This window comes from Dermacentor silvarum, chromosome 10, assembly GCF_013339745.2.
Source record: "Dermacentor silvarum isolate Dsil-2018 chromosome 10, BIME_Dsil_1.4, whole genome shotgun sequence".
In the NCBI taxonomy this organism is placed as follows: Eukaryota; Metazoa; Arthropoda; class Arachnida; order Ixodida; family Ixodidae; genus Dermacentor; species Dermacentor silvarum.
This window is the reverse complement of record NC_051163.1, coordinates 104368485-104386307: the sequence shown is the minus strand read 5'-3', so window position 1 is coordinate 104386307 and position 17823 is coordinate 104368485.

The following is a 17823-nucleotide window of genomic DNA, read 5'->3' as shown; positions in this document are numbered from 1 at the left end:
GCGAAAGCACACAGGGCATACAAAGGTAGAAGCCGTGTTGCAGATCGCTTTCAAGATACGGCGCGCGCCTGCCTGGCGCCGCGTAAGTATAAGTTGCTCGCAGAGCAGGATCCGCAATCTTCCTCCCGCGCTGCCTTCCCGCTGTCCTTTCGTATGGAAGATTAAGTCGCCAGTTCCCCGTTGCTCGTTGGGTTGTTACTCCGAACGAACGGCACGCGGCCGGGCCATAGCGAGTCGTAAGGGCAACTGATAAGAGCGCTAAGCGATGTCTACGTGACGGAACGGCTAAACGCCGCTGTCGACACTGTTAAGGGAGAGGCGGGCGAGAGCCCAGAGAGAGCTGATACCCACTTCGTCAGCGATTTCTCGAACAGTCAGACGATTTCCACGAATCAACATATTGCAAAACCCACTATCCAGTGCCCAGTACCATGCCTGATTATGTGTCCAGTGTCGCGCGCTCGATACTGGGACGCTGGCAAGGCGCGGCATACTGGGAGGCGCTGGGCGCGGTGTACTGGTGCGAAAGGCAGCTCTAGAGCGAGAAATACGTGGTGCCTGGCTACCTTATATATTTTTTCGAATACAGAAAGAAACAGAGAACGTAGTAGTGCAATAAAAAAATTAAAAAAAAGTAACACAAAAAACAATCCTCGAGGATTCGATCCTCCGCCCTAGAGATCCCAATACCAGTATCTTACCACTACGCCACGCCGATCTATGATTCACGGTTCATATTTTGCCATGTCAACGCGCAGGCACAGTTGTAGCTTTGCACAGACGTCTCGCACAGACATAGTAGATGCGATATCGCCTTCAACTAAAACTTACGCCTCTATCAGAACGAAAAAGTTGTTGTCCGTATTGCATAGTATGCCTGGAAGTGCTGCACCACTGATTTGCTTTTGCGATGGGTATATTAACAACGAAAAAAGCCTTAAATGAACCGCCGACCCGGAATGTTGTACGGGCCGTTACTGCCGATTTTGACAGCCGTTTCTTATTCTTCGCGCAAAGGTAATGTAACATTTTCATAGCTCGACAATGCTTTTCAATCGACACATATGCTTAGTCACTTATCTCCGTAAGAGAAGTGGTCGGTTAATGCTGCTGACAGCCTTCGGCGACAGCACATATAGGTATGTTTATAACGTCATATCGGCGCTCATCGCTTGTTATGCTGACACTGTACACACGAAAGAATGGTCTGTGTAAAAACACCGATGGGAAAGGTGAACTACAGAGTGATTTATCCTCGTTAGACTTGTTGATTCCTCAGCCCAGAGGGGCCGATAGAGTGTAGACGAACTCGGCGGGTACGTACGGTAGGCTTAACCTTCGGTTGAAACGAACGATCTCGGTGTGGGTACCGGGCGGATGCGAAAATGTTTGTACTTGAGCTTCAGAACCTTTTAACTATTATTTTTATTACAGCAGGGAAGTGGAAGCGCACGAATCACCGCAGCTTTGTTGTCGGTGCGATAATATCAATCAGCGGCATTCTTTCTGAGGTCCGTTCGAACGCGTCTGAATGGCTGCTCGGCTTCGTGTCGATTGTACAACACTGAGACAACTCGCAGTCATCGATTGCGTACAAACTACTAGAAAACGAGGCGTTATCTGCGTTTGCGTGAATTCGTTCACGAATACAGCTATCCGCACAGTCAAAAGGGAAATGTACAAAGCGAAAGTGATCTGAAGTGTCGCATATGCATGGGCTAGCATCACGCACCTTTATTCAAAGCTGCAACACCACCGACACGAAATGGACATTTATGATCCCAACTTATAGCGCTATATTTAGGACAGGAGATGCCCATAAAATTGTATCAAGCATTTAATATTCAACAGCGCCTGTACTCCGGCAGTGCGGCACAAACGAAACCAGCGCAGGCTCCACTACGAGCCAGCGAACTCCAGCGCGTGCACAGTGCACACCAGTGCGCCCCAGCGTCATAGCAGTGAAACCAGCGTCTCGTCCAGTGTGACCCAGCACTTCTCCAGCGATCTCACCAGCGTCGTAGTGACTCCCAGCGTGCGCCAGCGTCCCCAGTGCCACCCAGTGTCAAAAAACGCGCTGGTTCAACACTGGAAGGCACTGGAAGACGCTGGTTTTTGCAATAGGGCACAGTTCGAACTCTCGCGACGTGGTCATCATCTGTGGATGTAGAAGGTCGTCCAGGCTTGGGATCGTCCCCGACCGACATTCTTCCGTCTTCAAAACGCTGCGTGCGACGCACACATTCCTCCCGGTATGCTTGGCTAAGCAACTGAAATGTCTCTGTGAAAGTTTTACCAAATTGTAGCAGAACTTCACAGACACACGCTGTTCTTCCAATTACTTCATTATCACTTTGGCACCCATCCGAAGGACAGCTTTTCATGTGCTCACTTCAGCAGCTGTAGCTCGCCAACTAACGGTCAGAGCGAAACGGTCAGAGCGAAACGCGGCAAATGGCAGTGTGCTGTGTAAACCTGCCGCTACATGCGCTCAGTAGCTGCAGCGCGCTCCCTCTGCCGGTTGGCGCGCTATTTCAAAAGTTATATAATATATATATATATATATATATATATATATATATATAACTTTTGAAATATTTTTCAACTATATATATATATATATATATAATTTTCTATATTTTAATTTTCTATATAATTTTATATATTTTTCAACTATATATATATAACTTTTGAAATATATATATATATACTTTGGTGAAAGCTCCTTCCCACACACATTCAGCGATGGTCCTTTTTAGAAGGTTGGAAGTTTCGTGTGGAATACTCGAGACTAGACAAGTGCGATTCACACTGTATTATGAGCAGTCAGGGTGGATACACTGAAAAGAAAAACGATTCACTGGTATAACATAAAAAGCAATAATTAATGCAAGTGCTACAGCAATATACTCGTATAAATGGTACAGAGTACCACATGAAGCATAATATTACAGCGTGTAGTATTTGCGACGCTCAGGTAACAGAACCACTAAAAGCAAGCAGGACATTGATTTGAGCGAGTTTGTTCATAGTTGGGGAATGCAGCGCAAGGAAGAGAGAGACAAGGAAAGCACGGAACAGCGCTCGTCCAGTGTTCCGTGTTTTCTTTGTCCATCATGTCTTCGAGGTTGGAATGACTGGACGAAAGTTGACATGTTGTTCTTATTTATTTGTTAGGCTGTTTTCGCCAGTTTCAGTAGCAACGGAACAATTCGCCGGCAGACATGTTGGATTTGAATCGCATTTACTACAGTCTCGACGCAGTACGTGACGTAACCATCGGTTATAAACACCCACATCGGTGACACCGGCAAGTGACGACTGAATGCTTGCGACGGCGTGACGCCGAAATAAAAAAAAAATCTGTCCAACGCCCTGACGGTGCATGCGCCCAAGTGTAAACATGTCACCTACTGGAAAAACAGATCAGTCATCGCCATAGAAATTACCGTCACGAAGATGTTATTGCTCGAGTCTTCACTGATACAGTCGTCACCCGATACCATGAAGCAAGGCGGATGGAACGTCGCCCCAAGTTTAAACCCGATCGAGGTTTGTTTAAACTTGGGGTTAGATCACGTGCTGCGCGCCGAAACTGACGACTTGTTTGTCTTTACTGAATTGTAGACTTTTGACTTGGTCAGTGACCAGAAGCTTCTTGCGTGTTTTTTTTTTACCTTCTCTCTTTTTTTACATTTGGGATGAATATTTTACGCAATCGCTTCCGAGTTATTTATGGAAAGCAATATGGAGGCAAAGTACCCAACTGGGCACAAGGGACCGAGAAGCTTTTACACTAGCTACTCAACACGAAGAGAAGCTTATGGGCTCTCACCCGCGCTGAGCACGGTGAGGACGGCGACGACGCAGCCCAGGAAGACAAAAGCCGCGCATACGCCACCGATGATGAAGGAAAGCTCGGTTGACCGGTGACCCCTGCGTGTTGTACGCAGAAGTGTAGGATGTGAGATGGCATCTTTTCCACAGGACCCCGCTTAAGAAGTACTTGTGACCCGTAACTTCACATCTAACAACGCCCTAATGATTAATAGGAGCGTACGAACTTAATATTGAATACGTTATGATGTTATGCGATTCTTGGTACAAGACCGTTATCGGACATACGTCTTTTTTTTTTTTAGTCGAGCACGTTCTCAGTCGAATAAAGTGAATTGGTGAAAGAGAGACTGAGAATTCCTAAACACTGTAGCACAAATGTTTGGAGCGACAACACGGGATTACATCATTTGTATAAACTTTAGTTGTTTTAACGCTCAAAATAAGACTATCCAGTCGTATGCGCTTTCGAAGTATTTAGAGCTCAAACGCTGTCAGAATTACAGAGAGAGCACTTCTGCAATACTCACAAATATGACGTGAGGAGTTTGACATCTTGTAGCGCATATAAACACCTAAATTTGAAAACAACTCTCCTGAAGCCGTTGAAAATCTGTAGACAACTAGCGATTCAACTTCGAATTTTGTTTCTAGGAGCCGCCTCTATTCAACTACTGTCAAATTATTCCCGCTACGCTTCTGTATCCAGTATGAAGAACACAATAAACCTGCTCAATCTGTCTTTACGACGTAAATGTTTCGTCTCTGCGTCTTTCTCACAATTTATCATCAGAATGAAGTGTTAAAAAGCTATCTTTTTCTTCAATCGACGCACATTTCATCGCGTGTGGACCACAAGTTTAATTAAGGTTGGTGTGCCATTTTGCCGAACCAACTTATATGATGATTCTTTTATTCGCAAAACCAGCGCAGAATAGAACCACCTTCCTGCCTCCATCGCTGCCATTATCGACACTAAGTTCAGAAGTGCCATTCAAGATTACTAGTTTGTTAACTTGTATTTTCATAAATTGTATTACTGCACACTTCTATATATATTAACAACTCCTTTCTGTAAATTCCCTCGGGCTCTGAAAGTATTTGTAATAAATAAATAAACTTGCTATAATTAAAAGGCATTCCCCGCGTATTTTAATAAAAAAATCAATTTCGCCTTGATGCAGATAATGCCGCCAACGCTTCTGAGCACAAATTTGAACTCGGATGAAATTCGTTACAATCGGTTACGGGATTATTACTCCCATCGCAACGCAGCCTGCGGCCTACAAAACAAGTAGATGTATTAATTATAAAACTTGATGGCGTACTTACTCCATTGCACCTTCATATGAAAGAAAAAAGTGTACTTGTAGAATGAATTTCATAATACTAACTCATCATAGCTGAGTAAAACAAATAGCTGAGCGTGTGCTTACTGTCTTCAGAAGAGTACTCTGCGAAAAAAAAAGAATAGTCTTCGTCAGAGCACTCGCACGCCATCATGAGCACCGAATAACGGGTCTAGTCAATGGCGTGACTGAGCCTGGTTACTTCCAAATCGCTGCCCTGACTGTTTATCGCAGTTGTATAGCGATCCATCCAACACTGCCAGGCAGGCCTGAGCAATACCATGAAAAAAAAATGCAATGGCTATTTAGCTGTATATGCGCGAACAATGCGGTAGCATTACGGCGCCCCCCTTTGAAGTCCCGGATCCATGATTTAAACCGCGTTGACCACATTTAAAAGCGTTCTTCAGGAGCTCACATGCACACTTCTAGCCGCTTCGAGGAGCGAAGTGCAAGTGGTGGTAGTTCGAAGGAGACCACCGCAAGTTTTAATTTTATATATATATTGTCACGGGAAACGGTATAACTGAAAATATATTTAGAAAATATATACAGCGAGCTGTAGCACTGCGAAGATGCCGGAAAAACAATCTCTTCAATCGTCGTCTTAACCCAAATGGTCAACCGTCATCTTTGTCCCATTGCACGCACTCTCGTAACATAACCTCCGGCCGGAAAAGCGCCGACCCGGCGCCTAAGACAAGGGTGGTGGGCGCGAGGTATGGCTTGAGGCGGGCCACGTGCACGACGTCTGAGGAAGGAGAAGACGTGGTAGGATCGAGCGGGGCTATTTCGTAAGTGACATCTGTCAATTGTCGCAGGACGCGATAGGGGCCAGAGTATCTCCAAAGTAGTTTTTCAGAAAGGCCAACGCGCCGAGACGGGGACCAACCAGACAAGGACAAGATCACCCGCACTGAAGCGGGCGTCCCGGTGGTGGGCGTCGTACAACTTTTCTGCCGTGACTGCGACGCCGAGACGCGAAGACGGGCAATGTGACGTGCCTTTTCTGCTGTAGCAATGGCGTCGCACGCGTATTCAGTAGGCAGTGTGGCAGGGGTCGAAATAAGTGTGTCAAAAGGGAGCGTTGGTTCTCGTCCGTATAGAAGATAGAAGGGAGAGTAGCCGGCGGTGTCATGGCGTGAGGTATAGGCAAAGGTGACAAAAGGTAGCGCAGTGTCCCAGTCTTGGTGATCAGACGAAACATACATAGAGAGCATATCAGTGATAGTGCGATTCAGACGTTCAGTAAGACCGTTCGTTTGGGGGTGGTACGCAGTCGTAAGTTTGTGTTTGGTGGCACAAGAACGAAGTAAGTCTTCAATGACTTTAGATAAGAAGTAGCGACCCCGGTCGGTGAGAAGCTGTCGAGGAGCTCCGTGATGTAAAATGACGTCTTGCATCAAGAAGTCGGCGACGTCTGTAGCGCAACTCGTCGGGAGAGGTCTTGTGATAGCGTAACGGGTCGCATAATCCGTAGCAACGGCAATCCATTTATTGCCAGCGGTGGAGATAGGGAAGGGGCCGAGAAGGTCGAGGCCAACACGAAAAAATAGCTCGGCGGGTATGTCAATAGGCTGGAGGAGCCCAGCTGGAGGAAGAGATGGCCTTTTACGGCATCGGCACGACGCGCAAGCAGCGACATAACGTTGAACAGACCGTTAGAGACCGGGCCAGAAAAAGCGCCGCCGTACACGGTCATACGTCCTGGAAACACCAAGGTGGCCGGCTGTTGGGACATCATGCAGTTGCTCGAGTACGGTCGCCCGAAGGTGTGCGGGAACGACGAGTAGTAGTTCCTGTCCCTCGGGGTGCATGTTACGGCGATATAATGTGCCATTTACAATGACAAACAGGCGAAGTGACCGGTCCCATGAGCCAGACTGTACGCCGTTGATGAGATCATTTAGAAACGTGTCCCGCTGTTGCTCGTCACCAATGTGGCTGAAAGCGGAGAGCGAGAAAAGGCCAGGCGGTGTAAACTCCGTGGTAGCTTCGGGGAGATCAACGGGGTGCCGAGACAAGCAGTCGGCATCCTGGTGTAGTCGGCCAGACTTGTACACCACAGTGTACGTGAATTCCTGGAGACGTAGAGCCCAGCGACCTAGACGTCCAGTTGAGTCCTTGAGACTCGAAAGCCAGCACTGAGCGTGGTGGTCAGTGGTAACTGTAAAAGGCCGCCGGTATAAAGAAATTTGCTAACTGCCCAAAGAAGAGCGAGGCACTCGTGCTCGGTAATGAAATAATTGCGCTCGGCAGGGGAAAGAAGCCGGCTGGCGTACGCAATAACTCGATGACAACCACGTTGGCATTGGGCTAAAACAGCACCAATGACATAGTCACTCGCGTCTGTGCGTACTTCAGTTGGAGCATTGGGATCAAAATGGGCGTGAAACAACACGGAAGTGTGGCGGCCCGCAACGCTCACGCGTGCGGTGCACATTCCAAGCACGGCCGGAGTTCCGTCGTCAGCGACTCGCACAGCGCGGGACTCTGGAGGTGTTAGTAATTTGTATAAGCGTTCACGGAGATCAGCGCGCTCATGATACAAACATGTGCACCACTCTCGATAAGGGCAGTAGCGGGTAGGCCATCCACTTCTACGGAAAGTTGGTTCTCGTGCGCGGGCAAGGTTAAAAGACGCTTTGCAGGTGGGTCCAATGCAGCGTCACCTCCTGGAGCTGCATTGCTCAGTTTTCCTGGGAAGAGCGGCCAGGGGTGCGGCGATGAATAGCGACGGGGCAGAGGGGACCAGGAACGACGATCGTGCGGAGATGGTGAACGGCTGGAGCTGCGGGTTGGTACAGGAGCGTCTCGGAGCGGCGAGTTGTTACGAGCGGGAAACTGCAGGGGCCGATTGTTGCCGCGGCGAATGTCAAAAAAATGAGCGAGGGGAGGAAATACCGGCAGTCACGCGAAATATGTCCAACGCCGTGGCAATGAAAACATATGGGCTCATCATCGTCCTGGGTTCTCCATTGGGCCGGATCACGATAGCGGCGCAACGTTGCTGTATTTCTGTAAGGCGGAAGAACAGAACTGACCCGCGGGTGAGGCAGGGGGATGCAACAGGTTGGAGTCCTGCCAGTTCTTCCATCACGACGGCTTGAATTAAAGAGACTGTCGTTCGGGAATCGTCGGAAGGGCGTGCGAAATAGGAATGTGGCGACGCCGCCTAAATTTCACGACGCACGATGCGGACAAGGCTATCGGTAGTCGGTTGCTGATTGGGCGGCTGAACGAACATCCGCGCAGGAGGATGTAGCGGCCGTGTTTGGAAGCCGCATGAATTGTTGGGCGATGCGGCGACTCTTCAGTGCTTCAAAGCGCCGGCATTCCTTGATAATGTCTTCAACGATCGAGGAGTCCTTAAAGACCAGCAAGTTGAAAGCATCATCAGCAATGCCTTTCAGGACGTGACTTACTTTGTCCGCCTCGGTCATGGTCGAAAGGGCGATAGCGTCGAGGATGTACGTCACGTACGACTCCGTGGTAGATTGGGCGCGACAGAAGAGATCTTTCGAAGCGGCGCTCTGGCGGCCAATTGGTTTGCCAAATAGGTCACGAAGCTTCTGCTTACATAGATCCCAGCTGGTCAGCTCCGTTTCGTGAGTGTCAAACCAGACGCGCGCTGTCCCACTGAGGTAGAAAACGACATTAGCGAGTGTCACTGTCGGGTCCCACCGATTGTTGGTTGCGACGTGCTGCCCGCGATTGTTGGAGTATTAGTGAGTATTAGCGCGGGAGGAAGCGTGCCGCCTGTTGACATGGTGGAACTTGCCAGGACACGTCCGTCCGCTGCGGAGTTCCGTGTTGAGTAGTACCCCAGCACCTCCACCAAAATGTCACGGGAAACGGTATAACTGAAAATATATTTACAAAATATATACAGCGAGCTGTAGCACTGCGAAGACGACGGAAAGACAATCTCTTCAATCGTCGTCTTCTTCACCCAAATGGTCAACGTCATCTTTGTCCCATTGCGCGCAGTCTCGTAAAAATATATATAGCGAGGGTATCGAATCCGGCAGCTTTGATGCCTGCAGGTAGCATGTGTAGATTTATTGACCAGTGGCATTCACGCCTCCGGCGGGAAGGATTTTCCACAACTGCCGCCAAGGCCAATGTTGCTAGACTAGGTTCAGTTTTCAAACTTCTGCGACTGTGTGGACCTGCCACCGGTTTTCGCATCTCGTGGCGCTGCTGTCGCTCTTTGCTCGGTCAGCACCCCGCGGACGCAGCGGCGAAGCGCTGCCCGCGGCTGTTAACGTGGTTTGGATACATGCATGTTTTGCCGCAGTATCGGTGATTTTCGCGACACTCTTGTGCGTGTCGGATGCCGTGTTCATTTTGAAGAGTTTACGGGCCGAGTCATCAAATTTTATTTGGTGACGCGAATGCATTTTTATGCGCGGTTCCTGCAGCTAGAACTTGCCTTGAATGTGCAAGTAATTTTGCTCACAAGCGATCAAAGCTCATGAAAGTTTGAACATTGCACTCGTGAATGTGGTGCTCTGATCAATGAAAATAATGCTGGCTTCATTTTTTTATCCCGAAATAAAGTGCTGAAAGTGTTTATCATCAGACGGTGCCTTGGGTTTTTATTCCTACTGTATTGAAATGGTTGCACCCATCGGCCTGCAGACCAATACAACTGCTGATTTAACAGCAACTATTGTACTAATTAATCGATTAATTTGAAAAACCGATTGTCCTGCTGACCGTTACAACTGCTGATTAGTAGCAACTATTAGCACCAACAATGTGTAATAATTAAGTAGTAAGTTAATTAGCCAGTTGGCCTGCTGACCACTGACGGCTGATTAGTAGAAATTATTAGTACCAATTGAATAATTAGTTAACCGATTGACCTGTTGACCGCTATCACTGCTCATTAGTAGCAACTATTAGTATAAAAACTAATTAATTACTACTAACCAGCAACAACTGATTATTAGAGGGAGCGGACGGGCAGGGTTGCTGGGGCCCTGGACTAAAAGGACTCCAACAGCGCACAACGGGGGAGCGCAGCAGCATTTTCACAGCTCAGTAAAGTTTTTCAATCAATCTGCCAAACGCGAGGCTATTATACAAACATTAAAAAAGGCATCGGTGAAAACACTTGTTGCTGTCCTAAGTTGCGAAGTCGGAGCAAGGAGGTTTTAAAAAAAATCGCTGGAGTGAAAATGATGTCCCGAAGGTGAAGCCGCACCGTAGCCATCTTGGGAAGGGGCACGATAAAACACCAGCTTATGGTGAAGAAGCGCTTTTCTCACATTTCCCACGAGTTAATATTTTGCCAGACAAACTAGAAGGCTTAGTTTACCAGACAGATACTTGTCTACGTGTATCTCTGCATCACTGGTTTTAGTGTGAAATCTGAAAATCCTAGCAAACTTTATTGGCGACAACTTCATTGATACCCAGAAGTTACTATTCTTGTTGTGAAAAACGTTTTTCTTTCTAATTAGCCTAGCAATACATTAACAGAGCCAAATCAATCCGTCAGCGGACATCACCCGACAAGGCTCTATTTCAGAAGTGAAGGAGGGGCCAGCATTGGCTTCGCCTCTCCTGGTAAGAAGCTACGGGAGCTTCCACTCCAGCAAATTGTTTTAAACCTCCTTGAGTCGGAGGGCCCGAGAACATTTGCCAACGCAGTTCTGCACCTGCGGAGAGCTACCTGCGGCGCTCCCGCCATCTGGCGGCAAGCCAAAGCACGAATGCGCCCGCGATGTACGCCTACGGAGAGTTCAACAACTGAACCATCAACTGAACCTCTTCTAGTATCGTTGGCCAAGGCCGAGAGTGGTGGCGCTGGCTGACACTCCTAGGGTTAATTCTAGTAGACAAACATAAATGCCCCAGAAAGTGGATGGGAAGGCGGCGTCGCGGTAGCTCAATAGGTAAGAGCATCGCACGCGTAATGCGAAGACGTGGGATCGTTCCCCACCTTGCCTGCAAGTTTCTTCATTCACTTTCATTTCCATTGATTTGTCACTTCTTCAATTCAGTGAACTGCCGTTAACTTCCCCTATGCTGTCCTTGGTATTAGCCTCTTATCATATATATATATATATATATATATATATATATATATATATATGATTAACTGCATGTCATTGGAGCTTCGCCGCACCACACCTCGGTGCTTTCCTTGCCGTCATTATTCAAAAAAATAGAGCCTCTTGGTTTCGATTCTTCTCTCATTCATTCATAGCGAGGGTCTCAAATCTGGCAGCATTGATGACATTAGGTATCATACGAGGGCTTTCTAACCACGTGCTTGCTTTCCTAAGGTCACGTGATAAGTGACGCCATAGGGCGCAAAAAAATGTTCCACATCCGCCCACCATGGCTTCGAGTGGCGCTGGCTAATACTTCCAGGGCTACATGTTGTGAAATATAAATACCCAAGTTAGTCGACGGATTGATAGCCGTCGCCGTAGCACAATGCAACGCATGAGTAATGCGGAGTTTGTGGGTTCGGCTCTCACCGGTGACAAGTCATGTTTTCGTCCACTTCATTGTCTTTATTATTATTGCGATAGCAATTATATGGACACTTCCACCGGATTTCTGCCGTCGCCGTCGTCATCGCCGTGAGGTTCCGTATAGATAAAATCTTCGCCGCGCGCCATATGCCCGAGCGGAATCATGCGGCGACTCACGCTGTCACGGAGAGCGAACGCACTCAATCTCCCACGCGCAAGCAAGGAAGCGGGAAGCGAGCGCCGGAGGGAGGGGGGGGGGGCGCACTTTTACTCTGCCAACAACTGCGTTCGTCGCTCGCCCCGCACCGTCTCTTATCTCCTCCACACGGCTCTGACCTCTATGCGCTGTGCATTCGCCGCTCAGTTTCCGTTGAAGCGATAGACCGCACGTACCTTCGCCCGCTGCGGCGTATATGCGCTTGCTGCCAGCGTTTTGACAGTCGTTGTCTGCAGTCATTCAGTGTGATCTATTCATGTTTGTTTGTGCGCGCTCACACCACAGTTAGTAATAGTCGGGCCACATTTTCCAACGCACGCTACACATGTAATGCTGCCCGGATCGGCAGTGCGGCGCTACAGGTGTGTCCCTTCGCACGCGCTGCCCACGGGCAGCGCTTCTCATCAACACCACCGTTTCACACGCGCCTTCTCGTGGTCATCGAGTCTCTCTTTATGTCGGTCTACTTACGCCGCAGCACACCTGCTTACTTAATCAGCTCATGTTTACTACAATTCATATTGCTACCAAAGCCGCTCACCTTACTTCGTATGACATTGCTGTGTTGCTATCGCATTCATTGCTTCGCCCTTAGGGCGAAACTGTGACATTTTTTGCACCTTTCCATTTCAACCAGAGCTAATAATTTCCCCGCATCGTTGTCTGTTGGCTTTATATGGCCATGCTTAAAAAATCGAGCCCCTCGGTTTCCCTTCTTCTCTCGTTTATATAATATATTTTCATGTATTGAGAGCGCGACCCATGACTGACTCTTCATCTCTACACATCATCACTTGTACAAATTTGTCATCTGTATTTATCATCATCATCCGCCCAGCTTGTTCTTCGTCGTCGCTCGATCTCCGCTGGAATAAACGGTTCCTTATAACTGTGCCACCTACTGCCAAGTCTGCTCAAGACAATCCGAGCACGTCCGCTACTACCACCCCAGCACAGCCTTCGCCATTCGTCGTGGCCATCCACAACCGCCACCGTGACCCACCAGTCTTCGCTGGTCTGCGGGGAGATGACGTCGAGGAATGCTTCCAAAACTACAACCTGGCAAGCGACTTAAATAAGTGGGACAACGCACAGAAGTTGCACAATCTCCCCTTCAACCTCACCGATGTCGCGAATACCTCGTTTTGGAACCATCAGCCTGATCTTCCCGACTGGGAAACGTTCACGCAGCACCTTCGCCAGATCTTCGGCGCTTCCGCTGTTCGCACTGAGGTCGCGAAGAAGCTCGGTGAGCGCATCCAGTTCCCTGTTCAGTACACCTCATACATTGAGGATGTGCTAGCTTTTTGCAAATGGGTCAGCGCCACCATGTCCCATCCCAGACCGATCGCATACGGCATATTATTAAACGCAGAAACACCGTCGCCTTTAGCGCTCTCGCAACGCAAAATCCTGCCACAATCCAAGATGTAATAGACACTTGCCAGCGCCTAGAGGAACTTCAATCTCTACGGCTATGCACGGATACCACAGACCTCCGTCTGCCTTCAACAAGGAATACGCTCATACGTGATATCGTTCGGGAGGAACTTCACGGGCGGTGCGGCGTCGCCCTTTCTCCGACCGGCTTACGCGAGATGATCAAGGAAGAGATCGCCTCTGCATCACGTCTAACGTGCACCGACGACCCCTGTGCTCGACATGTGCCAACATATGCCGACGTCGCGGCTCTCCCTCCGGTCACCGCGGCCCCTCTACGAACGGACCACTATGTCCCTGTGGTTTCATTGTCGCCAGCAGTGCGCGAACAGCCTTACCGCTCCGCTCCGATTCCTGCTCGACCCATTTGATACTACTGTGTGGCTACCGCGGGCATATATCTCCCGGTTCTGTCGACGGCGTCAACAGTATGAGCAACGTGGTTATACATCCGAAGAGCGAACAGGCGGGTCCGTCCACCAACGGGCTACCAGAGAACATCCTGCCGCTCTTCATTTCACCGAACACCCTCTCCTCCGTACCCTACGAACACGCCACTCAATTCCCGAAAATCGCCCCGCAGGTCGCCTTCTACACGTCGTTCCGTATCACCTCTCCGACCTGCTTCTCATGTCTCAAACGCCCACTCGTGAAATTCTCCGATGCAGTTTTAGGAGGGGAAAAACTGCATCCACCGGACAGCCTACAATTCCTCCAGAGCGACCGTCAAACTTGTGAGTGTTTGCGGAAGGTGTGCCCGTAGAAGCTCTCATTGACACATGTGCCACCATGTCGATTATTCGCGCAGACTTTTGTTCCCGCCTCTGGAAAGTGATAACGCCTTATTGCGCGACCCGTCTCTTCGTGCAGCGACCAACGCCGTTCTTCGTCCCATCGCGCAATGTACCGTTCGAGAATTCATTGATGGAATACGACATCACATTGTTTTTGCTGTGTTTCTCGAGTGTTCCCACGAAGTTATTTTAGGATGGGATTTCTTGTCTTCGGCGCCTGCTGCTATCTCTTGTCATGAGCTACTCGTACACCTGAATGCCACCAGTTACTCTCTTCCTGATTATGAAGAACGCATGCGCCTCGTCACCTCCTCCGATTATGTTCTTTGGCCCTCTAGAGAATAAATTATATTGTAAGTGTCAATTCCATTGACTTTTGGGGTGGCGACGTTCTCATTCTACCCTACGGTCATACGCTATCTAGAAAAATTCTTATTACTCCTGGCCTTGTTCGCTTCTCTCATGGCTCTGCATTCCTCACCGCGTTAAACCAAACTACGGAACCTCGACTGCTACCCCCTGGATCAAGTGTCACTTTCGCGGTTGATACACATCCTAATGCAGTTTGTTCCCCTTTGTGCGACGAGAGTCAACGTCGTCGCCACTCACTGCCTCTTCCACACAGGTAGGCAACCAACCATAAGCCATGACCTGACCGCTGCCCAGAGTCGCGCTCTGCTCGCACTATTAGAAAAACACCGTTCCTTGTTCGCCATCAATCCGCCTGCGCTCGGTAGGATGGCTGCCGCTACTCATCGCGTACACACTGAGGGCTCCCGCATTGTTCACCGGCGGCCATGTCGCGTGTCTCATCAGGAGTGCGAAATCGTCGAGGAAAATGTTTCGGACATGCTTCGACGGAATATCATACGACCTTTCTCGGGCCCCTGGTCCTCTCTAGTTGTTCTAGTGCAGAGGAAAGACGGTTCAGTGCGTTTGGTCGATTACCTTGCCCTGAACAAAATCACGTGCAAGGATGTTTACCCTTTGCCACGGATCGACGACGCACTAGATTCTTTACAGGGTGCCGAATATTTTTCTAGTCTTGATCTTAGATCCGGCTACTGGCAAATACCGGTGTCAGAGTCCGACAAGGAGAAAACCGCTTTTGCCACCCCAGATGGGTTATACTAGTTTAATGTGATGTCCTTTGGGCTATGCAATGCGCCTGCCACCTATCTCGACGACATCGTATTGTTTTCAACCACGTTCCCAGAACACCTGCAGCTTCTTGAACAAGTGCTAACCTGCCTGGCAAACACTGGCCTACAGCTCAAAACGAAAAAATGTATTTTCCCAGGAAAGACTGTCAAAGTTCTGGGGCACTTAGTCAGCGAAGAAGGCATTCGACCGGATCCTGAGAAACTATCCGCCGTCCTTGAGTTCCCTTATGCTCTGTGCCAAAACGACCTGCGCAGTTTTCTCGGACTAGCTTCGTACTTCCGGCGCTTCATACGCAACTTCGCTGCACTTGCGTCTCCACTCCATCAACTTCTCTCAAATAACACGCCCTTCGTTTGGTCCGCCGAATGTGAAAGTGCCTTTTTGACATTCAAGCAGGCCCTCACGTCCGAACCGGTACTTTGTCACTTTGACCAAAGTGCAGCTACTATCATTCACACTGACGCCAGCAGTCATGGCCTCGGTGCTGTTCTCCTGCAACGTGACACCACCTTGCGTGAACGAGTCGTTGCATACGCCAGTCGGACGCTGACTGCTGCCGAACAAAATTACACAATCACCGAACAAGAGTGGCCTGATGTTGTTTGGGCAGTGCAAAAGTTTCGGCCATACCCTCCACGGCACTTTACAGTCGTCACCGACCACAAAGCACTGTGGTCGCTAAAGAACTTATCGGGTCGCCTTAGTCGCTGGATGATCCGTTTACAGGAGTACGATTTCGATGTTACCTACAGGTCTGGAAAGAGTCATCAAGACGCAGATTCTCTATCTCGTTGCCCTATGGGGAGCAATAATGACTCAGCATCGCCTAATCGTATTGATGTACAGACCGAGCCCACTTCATCACCCTTGTCCGTCTCATCGCTCGACTGGCTGATAGTTAATCACCAATCTGTCCTTGTTTCTCACCAACGTGCCGACCCATTCTGCCGAACTATGCTCGACCGCATACAAGGTTCTGCTTCACCTCCGAACGCCCGACTCGGTCGACAACTTAAACAATTAAAACATCACGATGGGGCTTTCCATCGCTATATTTATCACGTCGATGGCAACAAATGAGTACCCATCATACCACGTTCTCTGCAACGTCAGGTGCTTGAAGTCTTTCATGATGATCCGACGGTAGGTCATCTCGGATACCACAAGACATGACAGAATAAGCAGTCGGTACTCTTGGCCAAGCCTCTCTTCGCATCATCACGTCGCATCATGCGTTCTTTGTCAAGGCCGCAAACGATCTACAACTCCTCCTTCTGGTCTTTTGCAACCTCTTCCTTTTCCCGCTTCGCCCTTCGAGGTCGTCGGAATAGACTTGTACGGTCCTCTTCCCAAGAGATTAATGGTAATCGCTGGATTGTTACGGCCGTAGACCATCTGACACGCTACGCCGAGGCAGCCTGTATACAATCTGGGAGTGCCGCTGCAGTCGACGATTTCTTTCTACGCAACCTCCTTTACGTCACGGAGCTCCGCGCGTTCTCCTCAGCGACCGCGGCAGAGCCTTACTCTCGTCTAACCTAAGTTCTGCGCGCCTCTTCGACCACTTCGAGTTACCGCCCGCAGACCAACGGCTTGACAGAGCGTTTTCATCGTACTCTACAGACATGATTGCAATGTACATCAGCCCCGACCACACCAACTCGGATGCAATCGTCCCGTTTGTGACATTTGCTTGCAATACGGCTGTGCAAAAACACACCACCGGCTTTTCTGAATTTTTCCTCGTCTATGGCCGCTCACATAGTTTCGTTCTGGACTTCTCGTTCCTTACGGCTCCCGCGTCCTCAGCAATGAATGCCCATCTCAGAACAATTTATGTCTTGCCTTGAAGCCTGCCGTCATCGAGCCCGCATTAACATCGACATCGCTACGACTCGACTAACCGTGTTTTCACTTTTTCCCTTGATGACGAAGTTCTATGGACTCCTGTGCGCGTTCCCGGTTTATGCGGAAAATTCGCCAGTCGCTTTATGGGACCCTACACGGTCATTGAGCAGACATCTCCGGTTAATTACCGCGTCTCGCCCCTTAGAATTTCTTCCGACCACCGTTGCCGTGGTGCAGAAATCGTGCAGGTATCGCGCATTTCATCATAATTCCGAGCGACCAGGCGGCCGCTTCCACCGCGGGAAGGAGTTAGTGTGAGCGCGACGCATGACTGACTCTTCTTTATCTCTACACACCATCATCACTTGTACAAATTCCTCATCTGTATTTATCATCATCAGCCGCCCAGCTTGTTGTTCGCCGTAGCTCGAGCTCGGCTGGAATAAACGGTTCGGTATAATATATATATATATATATATATATATATATATATATATATATGCACCTTTACTACGCGAGTGGTTTCCCCCACTTAACATCAACTTTTTGTTACTTTGACACATCTGATGCTAACGCAGCAAAACTACGCAAATCAATGAGCCTAACATGTTGGTGTATTAATGACGAGTCATAATGCGAAGGGAACTTACGGCCCCGTGACGGTATCAGCAGGTCATGGC